Source organism: Zosterops lateralis (assembly GCF_965231275.1).
Source record: "Zosterops lateralis genome assembly, chromosome: W".
NCBI classification, from domain to species: domain Eukaryota; kingdom Metazoa; phylum Chordata; class Aves; order Passeriformes; family Zosteropidae; genus Zosterops; species Zosterops lateralis.
The window spans coordinates 25,681,506-25,703,506 of NC_139801.1; positions in this window are offsets into that span (position 1 = coordinate 25,681,506).

Consider the following 22,001-nt stretch of genomic DNA (forward strand, 5'->3'; position numbering starts at 1 on the left):
CCACACAAACTGTCACTGAACTGGAATCACCTAAACCAGTAGCAGTTGCCACCACTCAGAAGAAGAAGTGAAGGAGCAAATCAGTCCGCGTAGTGACTGACGAGAATGCAGCAGGACCTTCACAGGCAGCAGAAGAGACAGAGATAGAGATCATCACTCGCTCTCTATCCCTGGGTGAGCTGCGTGACCTGCGAAGGGAATTCACCCGCCAGACCAACGAGTCCATCCTGACCTGGCTGCTCCGCATCTGGGACGCTGCAGCCAATGACACCATTCTGGATGGAATTGAGGCCAGGCAACTGGGATCGCTGTCCCGGGATGTGGTCATTGACCAGGGGATTGGGAAAACCCAAGAACCTCTCAGCCTCTGGCAGCGACTGCTAACAAGTGTGAAAGACAGATACCTTTGTAAAGAAGACCTCCAAGTGCACCAAGGCAAATGGAGCACAATAGAACAAGGTATGCGATGCCTGAGGGAATTGGCTGTGCTGGAGATCATTTTTTCAGAAGACGAGAGATTTCCTAAAAGCCCAGATGATGTCCAGTGCACATCACGGATGTGGCTGAGACTTGCACGGCTTGGACCAGAGATGCACTCACGTTACCTGGCAACACTGCAATGGAGGGAAGGTGAGGACAAGGTGGGTGTCTTGGCTAATAAATTAAGAGTTTACGAGGACACTGTCACCGCCCCAGTTCGCACCCATGTCTCGTCTGTGGAAACAAGACTGGCTGAGCAATTCCGGAGCTTGATTGAAGAAGGCCATCAGAAATTAAAAGAACTTAAGGAAGAAATTTATCATATCTCACCAGAGCTGATGAGAGTCTCTGCCATTAGGAGCAGGCGTCCCCCAGCCAGGGAGAGAGGATACACACCACGAGGTAACCTCTGGTCTTTTCTTCAAGAGCATGGAGAAGATATGAAGAAGTGGGATGGAAAACCCACTTCCGCCTTAGCAGCCCGGGTACGTGAACTGAAAAGAGGAACACCTACCACAAGAAGCCCATCTAGAATCAATGTTGCCCCAGTCTCTCAGAACTCCAGACGGTACAGGAATGATGATATGACTGATCCTCTGGAAGGGACCTCAGAAACATACGTACAGGAGGAGAACAATGTATGCCATGACCAGGAATAGGGGAGCCCTGCCTCTAGCCAGGAAGAGGAAAGGGACAATCGGACCTACTGGACTGTGTGTATCCGATGGCCTGGCACAACTGACCCACAAGAATATACGGTGTTGGTTGACACTGGGGCCCAATGTACCATGATGCCATCAAGGTATGTAGGAACAGAATCCATCTCTATTTCTGGGGTGACAGGAGGGTCCCAGGAACTGACTGTATTAGAGGCTGAAGTGAGTTTAACTGGGAACGAGTGGCAAAAACACCCCACCGCGACTGGCCCAGAGGCCCCATGCATTCTCGGCATAGACTATCTCAGGAATGGATATTTCAAAGACCCGAAAGGATATCGTTGGGCTTTTGGGATAGCCGCAGTTGAGAAAGAAAACATCAGACAGTTGAATACTTTGCCTGGTCTCTCAGATGACCCCTCTGCTGTGGGACTGCTGAAAGTCGAAGAACAACAGGTACCAACTGCCACAACAACAGTACACCGCCGCCAATACTGCACTGACAGAGACTCTGTGATTCCCATACATGAGATGATCTGTAAACTGGAGAGCCAAGGGGTGGTCAGTAAGACTCATTCACCTTTCAACAGCCCAATATGGCCCGTGCGTAAGTCCAGTGGAGAATGGAGACTGACGGTGGATTACTGTGGTCTGAATGAAGTCACGCCACCACTGAGTGCTGCTGTGCCAGACATGTTAGAGCTTCAATATGAGCTAGAGTCCAAGGCAGCAAAGTGGTATGCGACCATTGATATTGCCAATGCTTTCTTCTCCATTCCTTTGGCAGCACAGTGCAGGCCCCAGTTTGCTTTCACCTGGAGGGGCGTGCAGTACACCTGGAACTGACTGCCCCAGGGGTGGAAACACAGCCCCACCATCTGCCATGGGCTGATCCAGGCTGCACTGGAGAAAGGTGAGGCTCTGGAACATCTGCAGTACATTGACGACATCATAGTATGGGGGAACGCCCCAGGGGAGGTCTTTGAGAAAGGAGAGAAGATTATCCAAATTCTGTTGAAAGCTGGTTTTGCCATTAAACGAAGTAAGGTTGAGGGACTGGCTAAAGAAATCCAGTTCCTGGGAGTCAAGTGGCAAGATGGACGTCGCCAAATCCCCACAGAGATAATAAACAAGATCACTGCCATGTCCCCACCTACCAACAAGAAGGAAACACAAGCTTTCCTAGGTGCCATAGGCTTCTGGAGGATGCACATTCCTGAGTACAGTCAGATCGTGAGCCCTCTCTATCTGGTTACCCGCAAGAAGAACGATTTCCACTGGGGCCCTGAACAGCAACAAGCCTTTGTTCAGATCAAAGAAGAGATTGCTCTCGCAGTTGCCCTTGGCCCAGTCAGGACGGGACCAGATGTGAAGAATGTGCTTTACTCTGCAGCCGGGAACAATGGTCTGTCCTGGAGCCTGTGGCAGAAGGTGCCTGGGGAGACTTGAGGCCGACCATTGGGATTCTGGAGCCGAAGTTACAGAGGCTCCGAAGCCAACTACACTCCCACAGAGAAGGAGATCTTGGCCGCCTATGAAGGAGTTCAAGCTGCCTCAGAAGTGATTGGCACTGAAACACAGCTGCTTCTGGCACCCCGATTACCAGTGCTGGGGTGGATGTTTAAGGGAAAGGTTCCCTCCACACATCACGCCACTGACACCACATGGAGCAAATGGATTGCTCTCATCACACAGCGTGCCCGTATTGGAAACCCAAATCGCCCTGGGATTCTGGAAGTTATAACAAACTGGCCAGAAGGTGACAATTTTGGATTATCGTCTGAAGAAGAAGAAAAGCAAGTAACATGTGCCCAGGAAGCCCCACCATACAATGAGCTACCGGAGACTGAAAGACGATATGCTCTCTTCACTGATGGCTCCTGTCGAGTCGTAGGCGCTAACCGGAAATGGAAAGCTGCAGTTTGGAGCCCCACACGACAAGTTGCACAGGCTGCTGAGGGACAAGGTGGGTCGAGTCAGGTTGCAGAGCTTAAAGCTGTCCAGCTGGCTTTGGATATTGCTGAATGAGAGAAATGGCTGAGGCTCTATCTCTACACTGATTCATGGATGGTAGCTAATGCTCTGTGGGGATGGCTGAATCGCTGGAAAAAGGCCAACTGGCAGCGCAGAGGAAAACCCATCGATGGCTGAAGTACAGGTATGGGGAAGCCTGGCAAATTGACTACATCACCCTTCCCCAAACCCGCCAAGGAAAGCGCTACGTGCTGACCATGGTGGAAGCCACCACTGGATGGCTGGAAACCTACCCTGTGCCTCATGCCACTGCCCGGAACACCATCCTGGGCCTGGAAAAACAAGTCCTGTGGAGACACGGCACCCCTGAGAGAATTGAGTCGGACAATGGGACCCATTTCAAAAACAGCCTTATAAACACCTGGGCCAGAGAACATGGTATTGAATGGATATATCACATTCCTTATCACGCACCAGCTGCCGGAAAAGTTGAACGGTGCAAAGGACTTCTAAAGACGACCCTGAAGGCACTTGGCAGGGGGACCTTCAAGAATCGAGGTGATCCTGCCCAGTCTGAACCCTTGCACACAGTGGATGGAGATAAAGTCCCTGCAGTACATATGAGAGGCATTTTAGGGAAGACTGTTTGGATTAATCCTGCCTCAGGAAAAGGCAGACCCATCCGTGGGATTGTCTTTGCTCAAGGACCTGGTCACACTTGGTGGGTAATGCAGAAAGATGGGGAAACCCATTCTGTACCACAGGGAGACTTAATTTTAAGTGAGAACAATGTGTAATGTTTTATTCTCTATGTGTATGCATATCTTTGTAAGAATGTATTGATTTGGATATGATGTAGATGGTAATAGAATAAGGGGTGGATTATGTCCTGGGTTGCAGTGTAGGATGTACACAAAGTATTTATTCTATCACCATCTTCATGAACTGTTCAAACCAGGTGGGCTAGTGTTTTCCCAAGCCCCCTGCCTCTTCTGCTAATGGCCTTTGGGGTGTCTTCTACTAATGGCCTTTGGGGTGTCTTCTGCTAATGGCCCATTAACGCCTGGCCCATGAGTCACAGGTAACTCCCTCCAGGGGTTATCTCTGTTTAATGGGCCATCAAGGACCCACTTCACACTCATCATCTATTTGTGAGATGCTCTGCCCAGGGGGAGGAGCCAAGCATTCTCACCTGGATATAAGCTGGTATGTGGGACAGTGCAGGTGGCACTTACCCACTGGATTCCCAGAGGACCAGAGCTCCCAGACCTTTCTACAGGATCACTGCTTCAGGAAGAGCACTTCACCTGGACTGCTTCCACTATCCTGCTCAGGATGTATTCGGACTCTGTCAGTGATCCTTTGTGTTATTGCATTTATTTTATTTTATTTTTACCTTCTACCTTTCTTCTTAATTAATTATATCTGACTTGGAGCCTCTCATTCATTTTGCTTTCAAACCACAACACTCCTTGACCCGAAACTCCACCCTGATTCTGTCCCTTAAAACCCAGGGTTCAGCCTTTGTTCCCTGTCTTCACCTCTGCACTGTATTTGAGTTATGTGATGTGAATAAAGAAATCTTGGAATGCATGTGAAGCCCACTTCACTCATTTTTACACTGATCAGTGGCAACTGCTTAGGACTCTACGTCCCTGGGGATTGTGTTGCACCCCGCAAAGTGCCATATCACCAGGCATGAGATGACACCTCACCACATTATTGACAGAAGATAAGCCAATCAAAATGTAGGTTATTTTTCCTCTTTTTTTCCCATCAGTTACTTCTTCACCAATCTCTGTTTATAAAGAAGGCAGAGTAATAAAAACACCAAGTTAAAGTTGATTTTGAAAACCTCTTACTGGCACAATGCAGTGTAGAAATATCAGGATTAATAAATTTCTGGTAATACATTAGGGGTCGTTGGTTGGAGACAGAAATGACACTGTCCTAGGATGGCTATGATGCTTGTTTCCCCAGTCATCTGTTCTGTTTGTGCTGTATGTTGTGTTATGTACCTTTAAGACTGGTTCTGAGAGTAAAGCAGGGAAAGAAGAAGCAGAAGCAGGCAGTTTGTTTTGAGAAAACAGTGTTCACTCCTACACATTTTTTCTCTGGACTCTGTGTGTTCGTCAGAGGCACAGATAGCGGCCGGCGAGAGAAGTTTCTTTTGCTTTTAGTTAGTTTAGCTAGTTGAGGCAGAGAAGCTCCCTGGACTGTTTTCTTTTTCTTTTTCTTTCTTGGGACTGTGTAAACGTGCTCTGGACTGAAAAAACCCAGAGGAGCACCAGGGATCTGGCACCTGTGGCCCACCAGGGCCTGGACCTCCAGAGGGACGAATAAGGGATTGACCAAGCCGAGCTACATCCACGGTGAGGACTTTCTCAATTTGCCATCTCACTCCAGAATGAGAGGTTTTATTGTTTCATATTATTCCTTCTTTATGCTTGTGGGCATTTTGTTTGTTAAATAAATAGTTTTTTCCACTTTTCTCCCAGGAAATTCTTTTCCTGGACTGGCTGGGGGGGGGGGGGGGGGGGCGGGGGGGGCGCTGTTTGGGTTTGCTCTCCAGAGGAACCCCATTCGGAGGTTTCCTCCCAAATTTGCCCTAAACCAGGACAGACACAAACTCACCGAGCATCCTCAACAAACAGCCATGAGTTTATTATGAGTCCCTTTTTTATAGGGGATTTGAATTTCCTGGGTTTGGATAGCTGATTGATTGGGATCTCTCTCCACTCCTATCTCTGGCCAGTGATGTGTCTACATTTATGGTTGCATGGGATTGGCTGAGGTCTCTGAGTTCAAATCCCTCCTATCATTGCTCACCAAAGGACTTGTTTCATTTCTAGGCTGGTTGAGTTTTTGGGGAAGCTTCAGGCTAGCTGCACTGTGACCTACTGGAATGCCTTTCAACTTTTTGTCAGCCAGGACTCCCATTAGCTAATCCCCTGAGTAACTGAGAGACCAAAGCAGCATTCAGATGGCTCAAAAAAGTATTGTTTCCCTATCTCACGACCCTAGTGAAGACTGGCTGAGCCAGCCTTCAGAATCTAACCTGATATGGAAAAGAATGGTAACCTGTGGCTTCTGGAATGCCTTTGGAGTATTTTATGAATAGATTTAATTTAATGCCAGTCAGTGTTTATAAAAACGTGTAGTACTATTACCTATGATGCTGCTATCGAAGTGTTGACCTTTTTCACAGTGACTCACACACTCAAGACAGAATTTCCTTTGTTTTTGCTTGTGGTGGATTGACTCTAGCCATACCCCAGCCTAAGCACCCATCCAGTCACTCATTCATCCCCAGAAGAATGGGGATGAGAATCAGAAGAACAAAAGCTGAAAACCTGTGGATCAAGATATAGTTTAATAAGCGAAGCAGAACCGCATGTGTGGGCAAAACGTAATAAGGAATTAATTCACTATTTCCCATTGGCAGGCAGATGTTTAGCCATTTCCTGGAAAGCAGGGTTTCATCACATATAACAGCTACTTTGAAGACAAACATCATAACCATGAACATCCCTCTATCTTCCTCCTTTCCTCAAACTTCTATTGCTTGCTTTCTTTTACCTAGCAGTAAAGATGAGTTTTCCCCAGTAAAACTGAAATGGCTCCAATCTCAGAGATTGGGAAGGCATTTAAGAAGTGAGAAAACTTTTTCTTTTATCATTGCAGTAAATAATATGTGATGAATAGCCTGTTGTTATCAAAAGGCTGGCTATTATCAATAGGGACAGATAGGCTCAGTGTGAGGAGCCTTAATCACAAGTAATGAGATATCAATACGAAATTACATTGATTCCCATGGAATGCTGTTTTGCTATAAAGAAAATGCTTTATATTTCCCCTTTTAGTGAGAGAATTGATCTGTGCTAATGTTTAACATATTGCAATTGCAGTAGTTATGAAGAAGGAAAATAAGTTTTTTATTTTGGATCAGGTTGCAGCTATGAAGTTAGAAAATGTCTAATGTGAAATCATGACTACAAGTAAAAATAAAAAGAACCCCAAGACCACTATATTCCTTTAGTGAGCCTGAGCTTCCTATTTGCAAATTGACATAATTAATATTAAAGTGAGTTACTGAATTGGGTTTGCATGGCCAGGATTTGGTAGCAGGGGGACTACAGGGGTGGCTTTTGTGAGAAGCTGCTGGAAGTTTCCTCCATGTCTAGCAGAGCCTATGTCTGGTGGTTCCAGGATGGACTGGCCTCTGGCCAAGGCTGGGTCAACTAGAAATGGTGGTAATACCTCTGTGATTACATATTTAAGAAGGAAAAAGTGATTGCACAGTTGTAATTGCAGCCAGAGAAGAGATGAGTGATGTGATAAATTTTGGGTAAAAATTCGGGTATAAAATAATCACCTGATGTGTAATAGGGAATAAGGTTAATAAAATTGTGAAATCCAGTATAGGGCTAATCGTTTCTCCCCCAGCCTGCCAGTCTCAGTTGCAAAGACAGGATGAACATCATCAAGCTAGACAAAGACACTGGCCAACCTCAATAAGAATCACTTCCTTGCCAATGCAAGGAAGAAATTCCTTCGTGACAATGATGCCAATCTCATCAACCCGCTGGCAATCCCATCAGCTCTCCGGCGCAACAAGCAAAAAGAAATCAGCATAAGACTAACACATAAAATTGACATAAGAAAGAGTTTTTTTCCCGGAATGAGACAATGAGACCTGACGAGATCCAGGAAGGCCATCGAAAAGAAATTCGGACTATTCAGCCCATCCTGGACACCTGAACTGCCCAAGGGCAGAAAAACCCTATAAAATGCTGAACTGAAAGCTGCATCGGCGTGGATTGGGGAGTCTTGTACCCCGGTGCGGACCCCTATCCACCCAGCGCGGCGCTGACCATTTCCTATTTTTGTGGCTTTCTCATTTTTCTTGTGCTCGATATTTTGTTATTAATAAATTGTCTTTTATTTATCCGATATTTGCCTTTGCATTTATAACAGATTTGGTGCCGTGACTCGGATTCGGAGGAAGCTGCGGGGACCTGCGACCCAGGAGGGTACCCCTGCCGAGTTCGGCGGCCTGGTGAGTGAGGAAACCCCGCAGTTCCACCCGAACCTCCGAACCAAATTTAAGAACGAGAAAGCCACAAACTAGGACAGGGGAGAGAACGGATCCGGGGGCAAAAGAGAGCTCAGGAAGGCAAAGGGCCTTCGGAAAAGCCGCGGCTTGCAAATTGCTCGTAAAACGTCTATGTGCACGAAGACATTCACGCAGGAAAAGGAGCTGTAAGTACTGCTGGTTGAGCAGGTGATCGGGCGAGTGTGTGAGACGTGATCTGATCACGAAGCGAGTGTGGACTTCAAGGTCGCATTTCCGTATTCCCGCGAGGGGAACGGTCGGCCGCGAAGGAAGCGATTTTGTGTGAAACTCTCTTACATCGCTCGTCAAAACCGGGACGAGGGAAGTCTCGGGGACCGATCACGGAGTGGGCAAAATGGGGAAGGGTACGTCCTGTAGAGCTCGGGAATTGGTAAACCCTTTTTGCCAGCGGACCAAGGTAAGGGTCCAAAAAGGAATCCGAAAGGATTGAGAACCGATCAGGAACCCCCGGCACAGCTCACTGGAGGGGTGAGTGATCGAAAAAACCCCATTCCCTGAAAAAGGAAAAAACACAACGCACAGGCAGAAAAAGTCGACTCGCAGGGAAATTTGAAGATTTGGTAAGGAGAACTTGCACAACATGGGACAGAGAAAGAGTAAGCCCCAGAAAAATACCTCAGAAAAGTGCCCCTCTGGTAAGGGAAAGGGAACCATGAAAATCCCTCAAAATAGTCCCTTGGGGTGGATGTTGGAACATTGGGGAGATTGTCCACAAAGAAAAGAGAAATCCAAGGAAAAAATGATTCATTATTGCATGGATGTGTGGGGTGGTGAAGAATTGAGGAACCACCTTACGTGGCCAGTCATGGGAACATTTGAAAGCTGGACATGTAGTGAGTTAAATCGCTATGTGGAAAATAAGAGCCCCTCGGACCCCGAGGAGAAGGAATACGCCCGGCTCTGGTTAAACACCCGAGCGGGCCTGTTTCCGATGAAACAGAAAGGGCGGCCCGGAACCGGGACCGAGCCCTGGGAACCCCTGGACCACCTACCACCTCCCTACAATGGGTTAAATTCCCCACCCTCTCCGGAGCAAGTGGTGCCCACGGCTCCTTTGGATCCTCCGAGCCAACTCTTGGGGGCACCGGCATCCCAGGTGGGGAGCCATGTCTCTCCTCCATTGTCCCCTCTGGCAGCCTCCTTGCTGCCCTCCCCACTCTTGCCTCTTCCGTCCGGTTTGGGTCCATCGGCGGCGCCCCCGCCGATAGACGCTATAGCCGCGGGAGCCCCTTCTGAGGTCCTTCCTGCGCAAGCTTGGGAGCACTCTCGTTCACTTTTGCCGCCGCCACCAGGGTTGGTCCAAGCGGAGGAGAGACTCCCTTTTGCCGCACAGGCGGCAATCCCGCCCCCGCAATCTGGGAGGGGGAGACAACCCACTGCTACCAGTTCTCCCCCTGCTAGCAGAACCCGACTGAAAGCAAGGATGGTGGGTGATGAATGGGGAGAGAGTGAGAATGAGGGACACAACCTACTTCCACTGAGGGAGGTACCCACGGCCCCTGGGGTAATTGGGTTTGTTAACGTACCCCTCAACATGGGAGATGTAAGGGCATTTAAGAAGGAAATGGGACGATTGTTAGACGATCCTTTTGGGGTGGCAGATAGGTTGGATGAGTTCCTGGGAAGCAGTATTTATACATATGAAGACCTGATGGCAATCCTAAGGTTTTTATTCAACAACGAGGAAAGGGAAATGATAAAACACGTGGGTATCAAAGATTGGGACAGAAGAAACCGACAAGGGACACCAGGGGACCAAAAGTGGCCCAGCTCTAGCCCGAGCTGGAATGCACAAACAGAGGACGGGAGGAGGAGAATGGTAGACCTGAGAAATATCATAATCCAGGGCATTCGGGAAGCCGTCCCAAGGGGTCAGAACATTAGCAAAGCTTTCAATGAATGTCAGGGGAAAGATGAGTCCCCCACTGAATGGATTGAGCGACTAAGGCGAAGTCTACAGATATATTCTGGGACGGACCCCAATTCCCCCGTGGGGGAGGTGTTGCTCAAAACACAGTTTGTAGCGAAATCCTGGGAGGACATTCGAAGGAAGCTTGAGAAGATAGATGGCTGGCAAGACAAAAGCTTGCAAGAGTTGCTGAGGGAAGCGCAGAAAGTTTACATGAGGAGGGAGGACGAGAAGCAGAAGGTGCAAGCCAAGGTTTTGGTAGCGGCAGTGAAGGAGGTTCAGAGACAGGAACAGGCTTCGGGTAAGTATAAGACCTTACCCCGGAAGCCTTCAGGCCCCCGCAAGGCAACCACAGACACCAGAAGGGAATTGCCTGAGTGTTACTATTGTAAAAAGGCAGGACACCTTCGTAGAGATTGCAAGAAAAGGATAAGAGATGAAAAACTGTTCCAGGAGGATTAGGGGTGTCAGGGGCTCTTCACTTTGGGGACCAGGACATCTAACAAGCCCCTGGTAAAATTGAAAGTAGGTCCCCAGCGTCAAGAGATCATTTTCCTGGTGGATACCGGGGCAGAAAGGAGCACCTTGCAGCATTTACCAGAGGGATGCACGGTCAGTGAAGAGAAAGTTGTGGTGGTGGGGGCAAAGGGGGATCCTTTTAAAGTGCCAGTGATAAAAAGCGTAGAAATTGAATCAGAGAATAAAGTTTGCTTGGGAAATTTGTTGTTGGTGGAGGAAGCTGATTACAACTTGCTAGGGAGAGATATGATTATTGCTCTTGAAATTAGCATAGTTGTAAGAAGGTCCGATCTCGTGGTAAGAATGTTTAGGCTCACCGAGAAGGATGAGGCAGACATCAATCCAGAGGTATGGCACTCAAAAGGGGAGGTTGGGAAGCTAGAAATAGATCCCATTCACATCATAATCGAGAATCCCGAGGACCCTATACGGGTCAAACAGTATCCCATTCCTCTGGAAGGAAGAAAGGGATTGAAGCGGGTAATCGATGACCTTTTGAAAGGAGGAACAATAGAGCCATGCATGTCCCCCCATAACACCCCTATACTGGCTGTGAAAAAGGCAGATGGAAGCTATTGGCTAGTTCAGGATTTGAGGGCAGTAAATGCTCGAACCAGAACTAGGTTTCCGGTAGTGGCCAATCCATATACTTTACTGAACCGGCTCACGCCTGAGGATGTATGGTATAGTATGATTGACCTGAAGGATGCATTCTGGACTTGTCCCTTGAATGAGAGAAGCAGGGATTACTTTGCTTTCCAATGGGAGGACCCCGATACCAATAGAAAACAGCAGTTGAGATGGACAGTGCTTCCCCAAGGGTTTGTAGAATCTCCTAACCTGTTTGGGCAGGCCCTGGAACACCTCTTGACTCAATTTACCCCGGAGGCAGGGACGAAACTGTTACAATATGTGGATGACCTGTTAATAGCTGGACCTTCTGAGGGAAGTGTGAGGAAATGCACGGTGAAATTACTAAATTTTATTGGAGCTAAGGGATTGAAAGTTTCAAAATCCAAACTACAGTTCACGGAGCCTGAAGTGAAATATTTGGGTCATTGGCTGTCCCAAGGGAAAAAGAAATTAGACCCTGAGAGGGTCGCGGGAATCATTACATTACCCGCTCCAAAAACTAAGAGGCAAATACGCCAAGTGTTAGGGCTCCTGGGATACTGTAGACAATAGATTGAAGGTTTCAGTGAGAAAGTGAGATTTCTGTATGAAAGATTGAACACCGACAGGGTGAAGTGGACTGAGCAGGATGAATTGGATTTCCAAAAATTGAAAGAGGTTCTCATGACAGCCCCAGTACTGACCCTTCCAGATGTGAACAAAGAGTTCCAATTGTTTGTAGATGTCAGTGGACAGACTGCACAGGGAGTCCTGACTCAGGAATGGGCCAGCAAAAGGAAACCTATAGGATTTTTATCTAAAATCCTGGATCCCGTGAGTCGGGGATAGCCTACGTGCCTGCAGGCCATCGTCGCAGTAGCACTCCTGGTGGAAGAGGCGAGGAAAATCACCTTTGGAGCCTCACTGGTAGTTTACACCCCCCACAATGTGAGAAACATTCTACAACAAAAGGCAGAAAAGTGGTTGACTGATTCCTGGCTTCTGAAATATGAAGCCATTTTGATCAGCTCCCCGGGACTGGAGTTAAAAACCACCTCAGCACGGAACTCGGCACAGTTCATGTTTGGAGACCCCTCCGAGGAACTGCTGCACGATTGTGCTGAGATCGTGGAACTCCAGACAAAAGTAAGACCAGATTTGGAGGATCAGGAATTGGAAGGGGGAGAAAAATGGTTTGTGGATGGGTCGGCGAGAGTAGTGGAAGGGAAAAGGAAATCAGGGTACGCAGTGGTGGACGGCAGAACGGGAAAGGTGGTGGAATCAAGCCCCCTGAGGCCCGAATGGTCAGCCCAGGCTTGTGAGCTTTACGCTCTCCTGAGGGCTCTCAAAAGGAATCCCCTGTGCTACAACAAAACGAAACTAAAAATATGTAACATGGGTGGAAAATTGTATTAGGAAAGGGAAGAATCTCAAACAACGAGGAACTAGGTTCCTTTGATACTGAACCCATCGTTTTTGACTTATTGCCTACGGGTGATAATCGTGTGTGTTTGCAGTTTGATCAGATCTTTTGTTTTTCAAGGAACGAAGAAGGGATGGACCCTGAGAGTAAAATGAACCAGGTGATGAATCCTCTCAGGAGGGATGGGAAGACTACAATCTTAACTGGAATTAAGGTCAATAAAAGGAACGAATTTTTAGTTTGATGAATTATTAGGCGGGGGACTGTGATAAATTTTGGGTAAAAATTCGGGTATAAAATAATCACCTGATGTGTAATAGGGAATAAGGTTAATAAAATTGTGAAATCCAGTATAGGGCTAATCGTTTCTCCCCCAGCCTGCCAGTCTCAGTTGCAAAGACAGGATGAACATCATCAAGCTAGACAAAGACACTGGCCAACCTCAATAAGAATCACTTCCTTGCCAATGCAAGGAAGAAATTCCTTCGTGACAACGATGCCAATCTCATCAACCCGCTGGCAATCCCATCAGCTCTCCGGCGCAACAAGGAAAATGAAATCAGCATAAGACTAACACATAAAATTGACATAAGAAAGAGTTTTTTTCCCGGAATGAGACAATGAGACCTGACGAGATCCAGGAAGGCCATCGAAAAGAAATTCGGACTATTCAGCCCATCCTGGACACCTGAACTGCCCAAGGGCAGAAAAACCCTATAAAATGCTGAACTGAAAGCTGCATCGGCGTGGATTGGGGAGTCTTGTACCCCGGTGCGGACCCCTATCCACCCAGCGCGGCGCTGACCATTTCCTATTTTTGTGGCTTTCTCATTTTTCTTGTGCTCGATATTTTGTTATTAATAAATTGTCTTTTATTTATCCGATATTTGCCTTTGCATTTATAACAAGTGAGAACATCTGAGAGGAAAAACTATGTAGACACCAAGGTCAGTGCAGAAGGCGGGGGAGGAGGTGCTCCAGGCACTGGAGCTGAGATTCCTCTGCAGCCCATGGTGAAGACCATGGTGAAGCAGGCTGTCCCCCTGCAGCCCAGGGAGATCAACAGGGATGCAGAGATCCACTTGCAGCCCATGGAGGAGACCCACACCAGAGCAGGTGGATGCCTGAGAGAAGGCTGTGACCCTGTGGGAGGCCTGTGCTGGAGCAGGGTCCTGGGAGGGACCTGAAGACCCATAGAGAGAGGAGCCCACATTGGAGCAGGTTTCCTGGCTGTACTTGTGACCCCATGCTGGAGTGGGCTGTGCCTGAAGGACTGCATCCCATAGAAAGGGACCCACGTTGCAGCAGTTAGTAGAGAACTGTTGCCCATGGGAATGGACTCACATTGGAGAAGTTTGTGGAGAACTGTCTTCTGTGGGAGAGATCCCATGCTGGAGCGGGGGAAGGACTCCTCTTCCTGAGCAGCAGCAGGAACAACATGGGATGAACTGACCATAACCCCTATTCCCCATCTCCATGCACTGCTGGGGGAGGAAGTAGAGCTCATAAGGAGGGAGGGATGTGGGGAAGGTGTTTTTAAGGTCTTATTTTACTTCTCATCTTGCTCTGATTTTTTTAGTAATAAATTCACTTTATATCTCTAATTTGAGTTCATTTTGCCTATGATTGTATTTGATGAGTGATTTCTCTCTGTCCTTATCTCAGCACATGAGCCCTTCATTTTATTTTCTCTCCCCTGTCCAGCTGTGGGAGTGATAGAGAGGCTTTGGTGGGTTTCTGGCAGCCAGCCAGGGTCAACCCACTATAGTTACACATACATGTACTGTGAAGAAAATGGCATCTCATGTACAGAATATTACAGTGCAAATGGAATTAGGGACAATGCCAATACTTAGCCATATATTGAACTGGAATTGAATTCCAGATGGCAGCCATTAGGAATGGGCAAGTGTTTAAGATACATTTCTCTGTCTTACAAAGTTACAATTCTGTCATCTAGAGGCAGATCCAAAATATAGAAAGGTTTATAATCCAAGCAGTTAAATACACATGCAAATAGTTTGTTACAGAAACTTCTATTAAAGTGGGGAACTGTGGTAAATGTATTTATAACAATTCTACCTATTTGCCCTCTGCTAGCAGGAAGTTTTAGTATACTTAAGTCTGATGGGTAACTTTTAATTTAAGATGATATCTAGACTGTAAATGCCTGAGTTATAGCTCAAGGTGAGACTTGGAAGAAATTTAGATAACTAGTACTGCTGGGCTGAGTAAACATGCAAAATTAAGAGAATAAGCTGATGAGGATGTCTCAGTACTAAATAGAATTTTATTTAAGGATATAAGGATATAACAGAGATATTTTACTTAAGCTCTCAAACAAAAGCACTACCAAGAAAGCAGTTAGGCTCATCGCATATGCCAGAAATAAAACCAAATAAAGTAGAAGAGCATATGCTTATTAGAAAGAAAAAAATAGTTTCCTTATGATGTCAAACTGATTTTTGCCTTTTTGCTTTTACATATTCTCTATATTCTTCATATATATACATTTGTAGCTCTGTAGCTTATTATTGTATAACCACATAGATTCATAGCTAGCATTTCACCTACTCTATTAGACAGAATGACAAAATACATTCCCTGATACTTGGAAAAAAACCTCCACAACTAATAAGAGTTAGTTGGAGAGCAGGTATGTATTTTATCGGTGCTGGGCGTGATGCGGGATATCTCCCAAATGCATGTGCAACTCCAAAGAATCATCTTTATCTACTTATTCTCTAAAATGTTGCATATGTATTAAGCTGTCTATACATATTTATTACCTAGCTCCACCTAGCCTCGCTTCGTATTAAAATGAACTTATCAGTCCTTTCACGCTTGCGCAGTGCCCTCTGGTGGTCGTCGGTGGTCTTCATGATGAAGTAAGACAAATCTTCCTCCAGTCTGAACTTTTCACCTCGTCCTCTTGTGCATGCTCACTGGCTCCTTGGTTGCAGTTAAAGACGCAAGTCCTGACAGTCTTTCTTATCACCACCTCACACAGACAGTTTCTTTCTTATCTGCTAGCCTTGCATTCTTTTCATCTTGCTTTTGCAAGTAATGGCTTTGCCTGCCTTTGCAAGCATAGCAAATATTAAGCGAGATACTTCATCTAGACTGTTACCCCTAATTAATCACCCTTTGACTTTTAACCCCCTTGCTTCATTCCTCAGAGGCTCTCTCGGGTTTTAATGGTTTCTTTCTTCCTGAGATTTCAAGGCTGGTGGTTCATGTGGGCTCGAGAGAGTGTTTTTCCCTCCTGACCTCTGAAGGCTTTGAGTCTGAGTCTGTGTCTCTGTGTCTGTGCTGAGCTCGGTGCAGCGCGAGAATGAAGGTGTTATGAATAAAAATGGGCGGAGATAATATTAATCTCCTTAAAATGCCTTTATTAATCAGCTCTTTCAATATTTGCTCGAGGGGTTTTTGGCTGCCCGTGTGCGCCGTGGAGGAGGAGGGTCTTTATCAGCTCTGCTGCAGGCAGTTCAACAGAGCTGGAGAACCCGCCCTCGCTGGGAGCAACTCCAGGGTTCTTAGTTTCCTTTGTTTTCTCTCGGGGGTCTCATCTCTGGTTTGGTCTTTTTAACTTACAGCTAGTAAGCAAAACAGGAGAAATCAGCTCTTTCGATACTCCAGGGTCCACACGGCCTAGCATTGGTTTCTGTGCATTTCAATTTTGCTTCGTTTTATTTTATAAGGGGTTTTTGGTGTTAAACGGTATCCCGAGATGCATCTGGGGTTTCTGATTTGCATGTGGGATCAGCCGGGGCGGGCGGCTGGAGACTCTTGTGGCCGCATGGCAGTTTTGCAGTAGTCATGGCGTCTCGGGGGTCTCACGCTGCCTCACAGCGGCGGCAACGTTTGCGGGGGTTCGGGCCGGGGCTTGTGAGGTGGAGGTGGAACGTGGCGGGCGTGGGTTTCCTTCTTTTGGAACGGGGCGGCGGTCCGGCGGGCTTGGGGACGCGCCATCCAGCAGCGGCGGCTGACTGTGGGCGGGCTGAGCCACGTGCGGGCTTTGGGGGGGGCGGCCGGCCCCTCCCTCTCTCGCTCCGGCGGCGGCTGGCTGAGGGGGTCGGGGCCGGACAGCCCCGCTCACTGGGGTCTCCGCTGTGGGCAGGGAGAAGCGCCGGCTCTGTTCGCTCTCGCCTCAGACTGCCGCCGCTGCGCCGCAGCACAGCGCCGGCGGGGACGAGCTCTGCTGCAGCGACTCGCCCCGGGAGCGGGGGGGAAGGAGACCGAGGGCAAGGCCCGTGCCTCGCCTCTCTTTGAAGCTCTCCTCTGTCGGTCCTCGGCAGCGGCAGCGCCGGCGGCGGCAGCACCGGCTGTGGCAGCGCTGGCTGCTTCGCTGGTCTCTTTCGCTCCGTTGTTGGGGGTGGGAGGGGCCGCGGTGCCGGGCTCCTTTGAATGGAGCTCTTTTTGTTTTTAAGGTGGTCTGGGGGGAAGGTGCCATGGAGGTGGCTTTTCACTGTTACATTACAGGATAAACATTTTAAATTTCATTTTTATCAGAAGGGAGTCTCAAGGTCTTGGTTTTCTTGGTTTCTCGCGTTGTTTATTAATTCTTATCTTACAGTTCTCTGTGTCCGGCCAGGATGTTCACAGCAACTCGGACATGAAGTGACTCCCCCCATGATGGGAGGTCGCTCCCTTTTATTCAGATAACTACGTACCCATTATTTACAATTCTGTGCCAATGTCTATCACCTATACTTGAAGGGTCATTTCTACTTTGACCCAATCCACTGAAACTACTTTGTGCCCACATCACTGCAGATGATGGATGCCAAGGGAGAAGAAGAAGAACTCAGGGCACTGCCCTAAAATCTCCATCTTGTCCCTTTGCATCTACATTCTAAAAATCCCAAAACTACAAAATCTTCTACACAGTGATAAACCGCATTATTATCTGTCACATATTTGTGACTTGCAATTCTTCTCTCTGATGGATGATTTTCTCATGGACCAAAATCAAAGATTGTGTCTTCCTGGGCTCTGTGCCAGGCAAACCCCCCTGCACAGACCCCAGACCCTCTTTCTCAGGTACCAGGCGTCTCTACCGAGGTCTCTGACTTTCCAGGGCGCCCAGAGGGATGCCCTGGACTCCAACAAGGCTCCATGCCCCAGGGGACCAGGGTTAAATTTTCTGGGAACTGTGGGGATTCACGAGAGTAAAACAGACTTAATTAGCATATCTAGTCTGGTGACTAGGATGCCCTGGAAAGAACAAACAGAACTTTGAGCTCATGAGAAGATGGGATTAGAAATCTGCTCAAGAGAAGAAGATTCAATCAACCCCCTACATGGATATGTTGAAAAATGTATGAGTTGTTTGTATGACCTTTTAACCTAATTATTGTAGTAGAAATTATTAACCTTACTGAAATGGTATATAAGTTCTTGGAAAACCTGAGTAAAATCGGATTCTGATCATGGTCGGTCTCCCCATCTCTCCTTCAGTCGCCGATAATTGGTGCTCCATGTGAGAGGAGAAGAACCGGCTATCTGACGGCAATCGGCGACGCCCCTGGAACTGATCGTGACGGTGAAAGAACCGCATCTGGGCCCACAATCCCTGTACGCTGCGACGTGACAGGTGAGCCAGGGGAACTAAAATATGGGACAGGGAATGTCCACCGAGAGAGACGTCTATGAAACCATGCTACGCCTTCTGAGCAAGCATGGATCCCCCATCCTTAAGAGGGACCTTAAGTCACTTCTACGATGGGTGTCACGTATATTCCCCGACACCATCCCTTCTTCTTTTTTTTCTTTCTGCTACTGGGACAAGGTCGGTGTAAAACTCTACGACCTGGCTACGCTGCCTGGCCACGAGCCAGAGCTTCGCCTGCTCCCTGCTTGAAGGGCGTTAATGGACGCGATTAAAAGAGAGGGGGAAGGCGAGGGGACCTGTGAAGTAACTGCGGAGACGGTCCCTGCAGCCGTGTTAAAACCCGATCAGCCTGGGTCCTACCCTCCCTTTCCTGTCCGCACCCCGTCCCCGACAAAAACCAGGGACAGAGAACAGACGCCGCCTGTAGCCTTGCCGCGGTCCCACCAGCGACCCCGGAGCCGCCAAATGCTAATTGAATATGCGGACAGTGACTCCAGTAGCAAAGGAGAGTCTTTCGACCCCGGCCCCGAAAAAGATTCGGACCCATTCCCTCCAAAACCACATAACAATTGGCTACAGCTAAAAAAGAAAGCCCTTAAGGACAGAGACTTTGAAACTGCGGCAGAAATCTTTGTAGCTCCTGTGCAACTCGGCCCGAGGGGGGGAAATCCGAGATGGGAGCCCTTAAGCCATTCAGAGATTAAGGAACTGCGCCGAACAGCGACAGAATATGGTCTGGGGTCCCCTTACTTCAGCAATTTACTAAGAGCAACCTTCTCTACTCACCTGATGACCCCTCATGACGTTAAATTCCTGGCAAACCTTTTGCTTACCCCAACACAATATGCAATATTCATGGCACAGTGGAAAAAAAGACTGGAAAATTTAATTTTAACATATGCAGGGCATGCAAACCAAGCCTTGGCTGCTTTAACTGCTGACCAATTGGCTGGTGAGGGGGCGCATACCGATCCAAATGCACAGGCTGCTTTGCCGAGGGAAGCCCTGGAGGGGGTTACTGAGGCAGCTAAATATGCATTTCTCAAAGTGCCTGATGCAAAAACCCCGCAACAATCCTTCATAAATATTAAGCAAGCTCCACAAGAACCCTATATGCAGTTTGTGGACAGACTGAAACAAACTCTGGAAAGACAGGTCGAAAATGACCACGAAAGAGAAGTGGTTCTGCTAAAACTTGCTATTGAAAATGCAAATGAAGATTGCAAACGCCTTTTGAAAACTCTCCCCTCAGACCCAGAGCCCACACTACTTCAGATGGTCGAGGCTTGTAACCGCCTGGGGACATTGCATTATACTACTGCTGTGACCTCCCAAGCTTTGGGACAAGGTATAGCTGAAGCTTTTGCTGCTTTAAAAATACTGCCCGGGAAACAGTCAGTTTGTATTGGCTGTGGGGAGCCTGGGCACATAAAGAAAAACTGCCGAAAGGTGCAAAAGGCAAAAACACCGAGTTTATGCCCTCGTTGCCAGAAGGGTCCTCACTTTGCTAATTCCTGTCGTTCTAAATTTCACAAAAATAGCCAGCCTTTGCAGGGAAACTCGTCTCACAACACGGGATGGCGACACGTGAAACACAAGCTCCACAGCCTTCACAGCCACAGCTCCCAGAACCAACTTACAGTTTCCAGCCGGCTCTGTCTCCAGAGTCGCAGAATTATGTACAGCCATTCCCGGAAGCGCTGGGTTGGACATATCAACCAGTAACACAGTAACGTTAACAAATTCCTCAGTGTTTTGTCTCCCCACAGGAATCTGTGGCCCTTTACCACAGGGCTATCATGCATTGCTTTTAGGTAGATCTTCTACCTCTGTTATGGGACTGTTTGTTTTGCCAGGAGTCATTGACTCTGATACAGTTGGGGAAATAAAAATCATGGCTTGGACCCCACACCCCCCTTGCATGGTCCCAGCAGGCAGCAAAATTGCTCAGCTGATACTTTTCCCGGCAGGTCCTTTGTTAGCACCCCCGATAGCTGCTCGGAAGAGAGGCAGGTTTGGTTCCACTGGGCTACCACAAGTATTTTGGACACAATGTATCACTTCTCAGCATCCCACATGCCAATGTAAAGTGTCTCTGAAAGGCAAGGAGTTAATTTTAACCGGACTTATTGACACTGGGGCAAACATTAGTCTTATCTCCCGGAGACAATGGCCCAGTGATTGGCCTTTAATGCCGGTGCCCCAGGTCCTTTCCGGGGTGGGTGGGAACAGCCAAAGTTATCAGAGCCAGCATCTGGTGCAAATTACAGGGCCTGAGGGAAGAGTTGCTTCTGTTAAGCCATTTGTGGTCTCAGCACCTCTGATATTGTGGGGGAGAGATGTTTTGTCTCAGTGGGGAATTTTCATGCAGTCAAATTTTGTTTGAGGGTCATTGGAACGCACAATACACCCAAATTGAAGTGGAAAACATCTGATCCAATTTGGGTGGACCAATAGCCCATGTAATTAGAAAAACTGCGCATTTTACAGGAATTGGTACAGGAGCAGCTGAAAAAGGGACATATAATCGCATCTAATAGTCCTTGGAATTCACCTGTTTTTGTAATTAGAAAGCGGTCTGGGGATCGAGGCTTTTACATGATTTGAGAAAAATAAATGAGGTAATTGAAGGAATGGGACCTCTACAGCCGAGGCTTCCTTCTCCTTCCATGATCCCTAGAAACTGGCATCTAATAGTGATTGATTTAAAGGATTGCTTTTTTGATATTCCGCTGCATCCAGATGATGCACCCAGATTTAGCTTCTCTGTACCAAGTATAAATATGCAATGTCCACAAGAAAGATATCATTGGTTGGTTTTGCCCCAAGGGCTTCGAAATAGTCCAAGCATATGCCAGTGGTATGTGGCAAAAATTCTGAGTCCAATACGGGAAAAAATGCCTGATATTATATTGCTTCATTATATGGACGACATTTTAATCGCTGCAGAAACTGTAATTCGTGTAGAAGAAGGAATGCGAGCAGTCTGCCAAACTGTTACAGCAGCAGGCTTGAACATTGCTTCTGAAAAGGTTCAAAAGACATCTCCCTGGAAATATTTGGGCTGGAGGATAAATATGCATTCTATGTCGGCACAATCCCTGCAAACCTCTGCTGAGATAAAAACCTTACATGATGCACAGAAATTACTGGGGACTATTAACTGGGTTCGTCCACTGCTTGGAATTTCAAATGCAGATTTGGAACCATTGTTTGCCTTGCTGGGGGAGAGCCCAATCTCTTATCACCTAGGCATTTAAAAAAAGAAGCGCAAATTGCACTTCAGAAAGTGGCTGATGCTATCTCTCAGAGGCAATCAGCCCGCTGGGCACCTGAGTTACCAATTTGGCTAATTATTCTGAATCCTAGCAAACAACCCTATGCTTTAATGTTTCAGTGGGACACAGAAAAGGCAGATTCTTTATTAATCATCGAATGGGTATTTTTGCATAATAACATGCCCAAAATTATTTCCATGCAGGATGAACTTATGGCCATGTTGATTATCAAGGCTCGTCAAAGGCTGACCTCCTTGGCTGGGAAAGATTTTGATTGCATCTTTCTGCCTCTCACCATGTTTTATTTGAATTGGCTGCTGCAAATGTCTGAAAAACTGCAAATTGCTTTAGCAGGTTACCCAGGACAGATATCCATTCATCCGCCTAAACACAAATTGT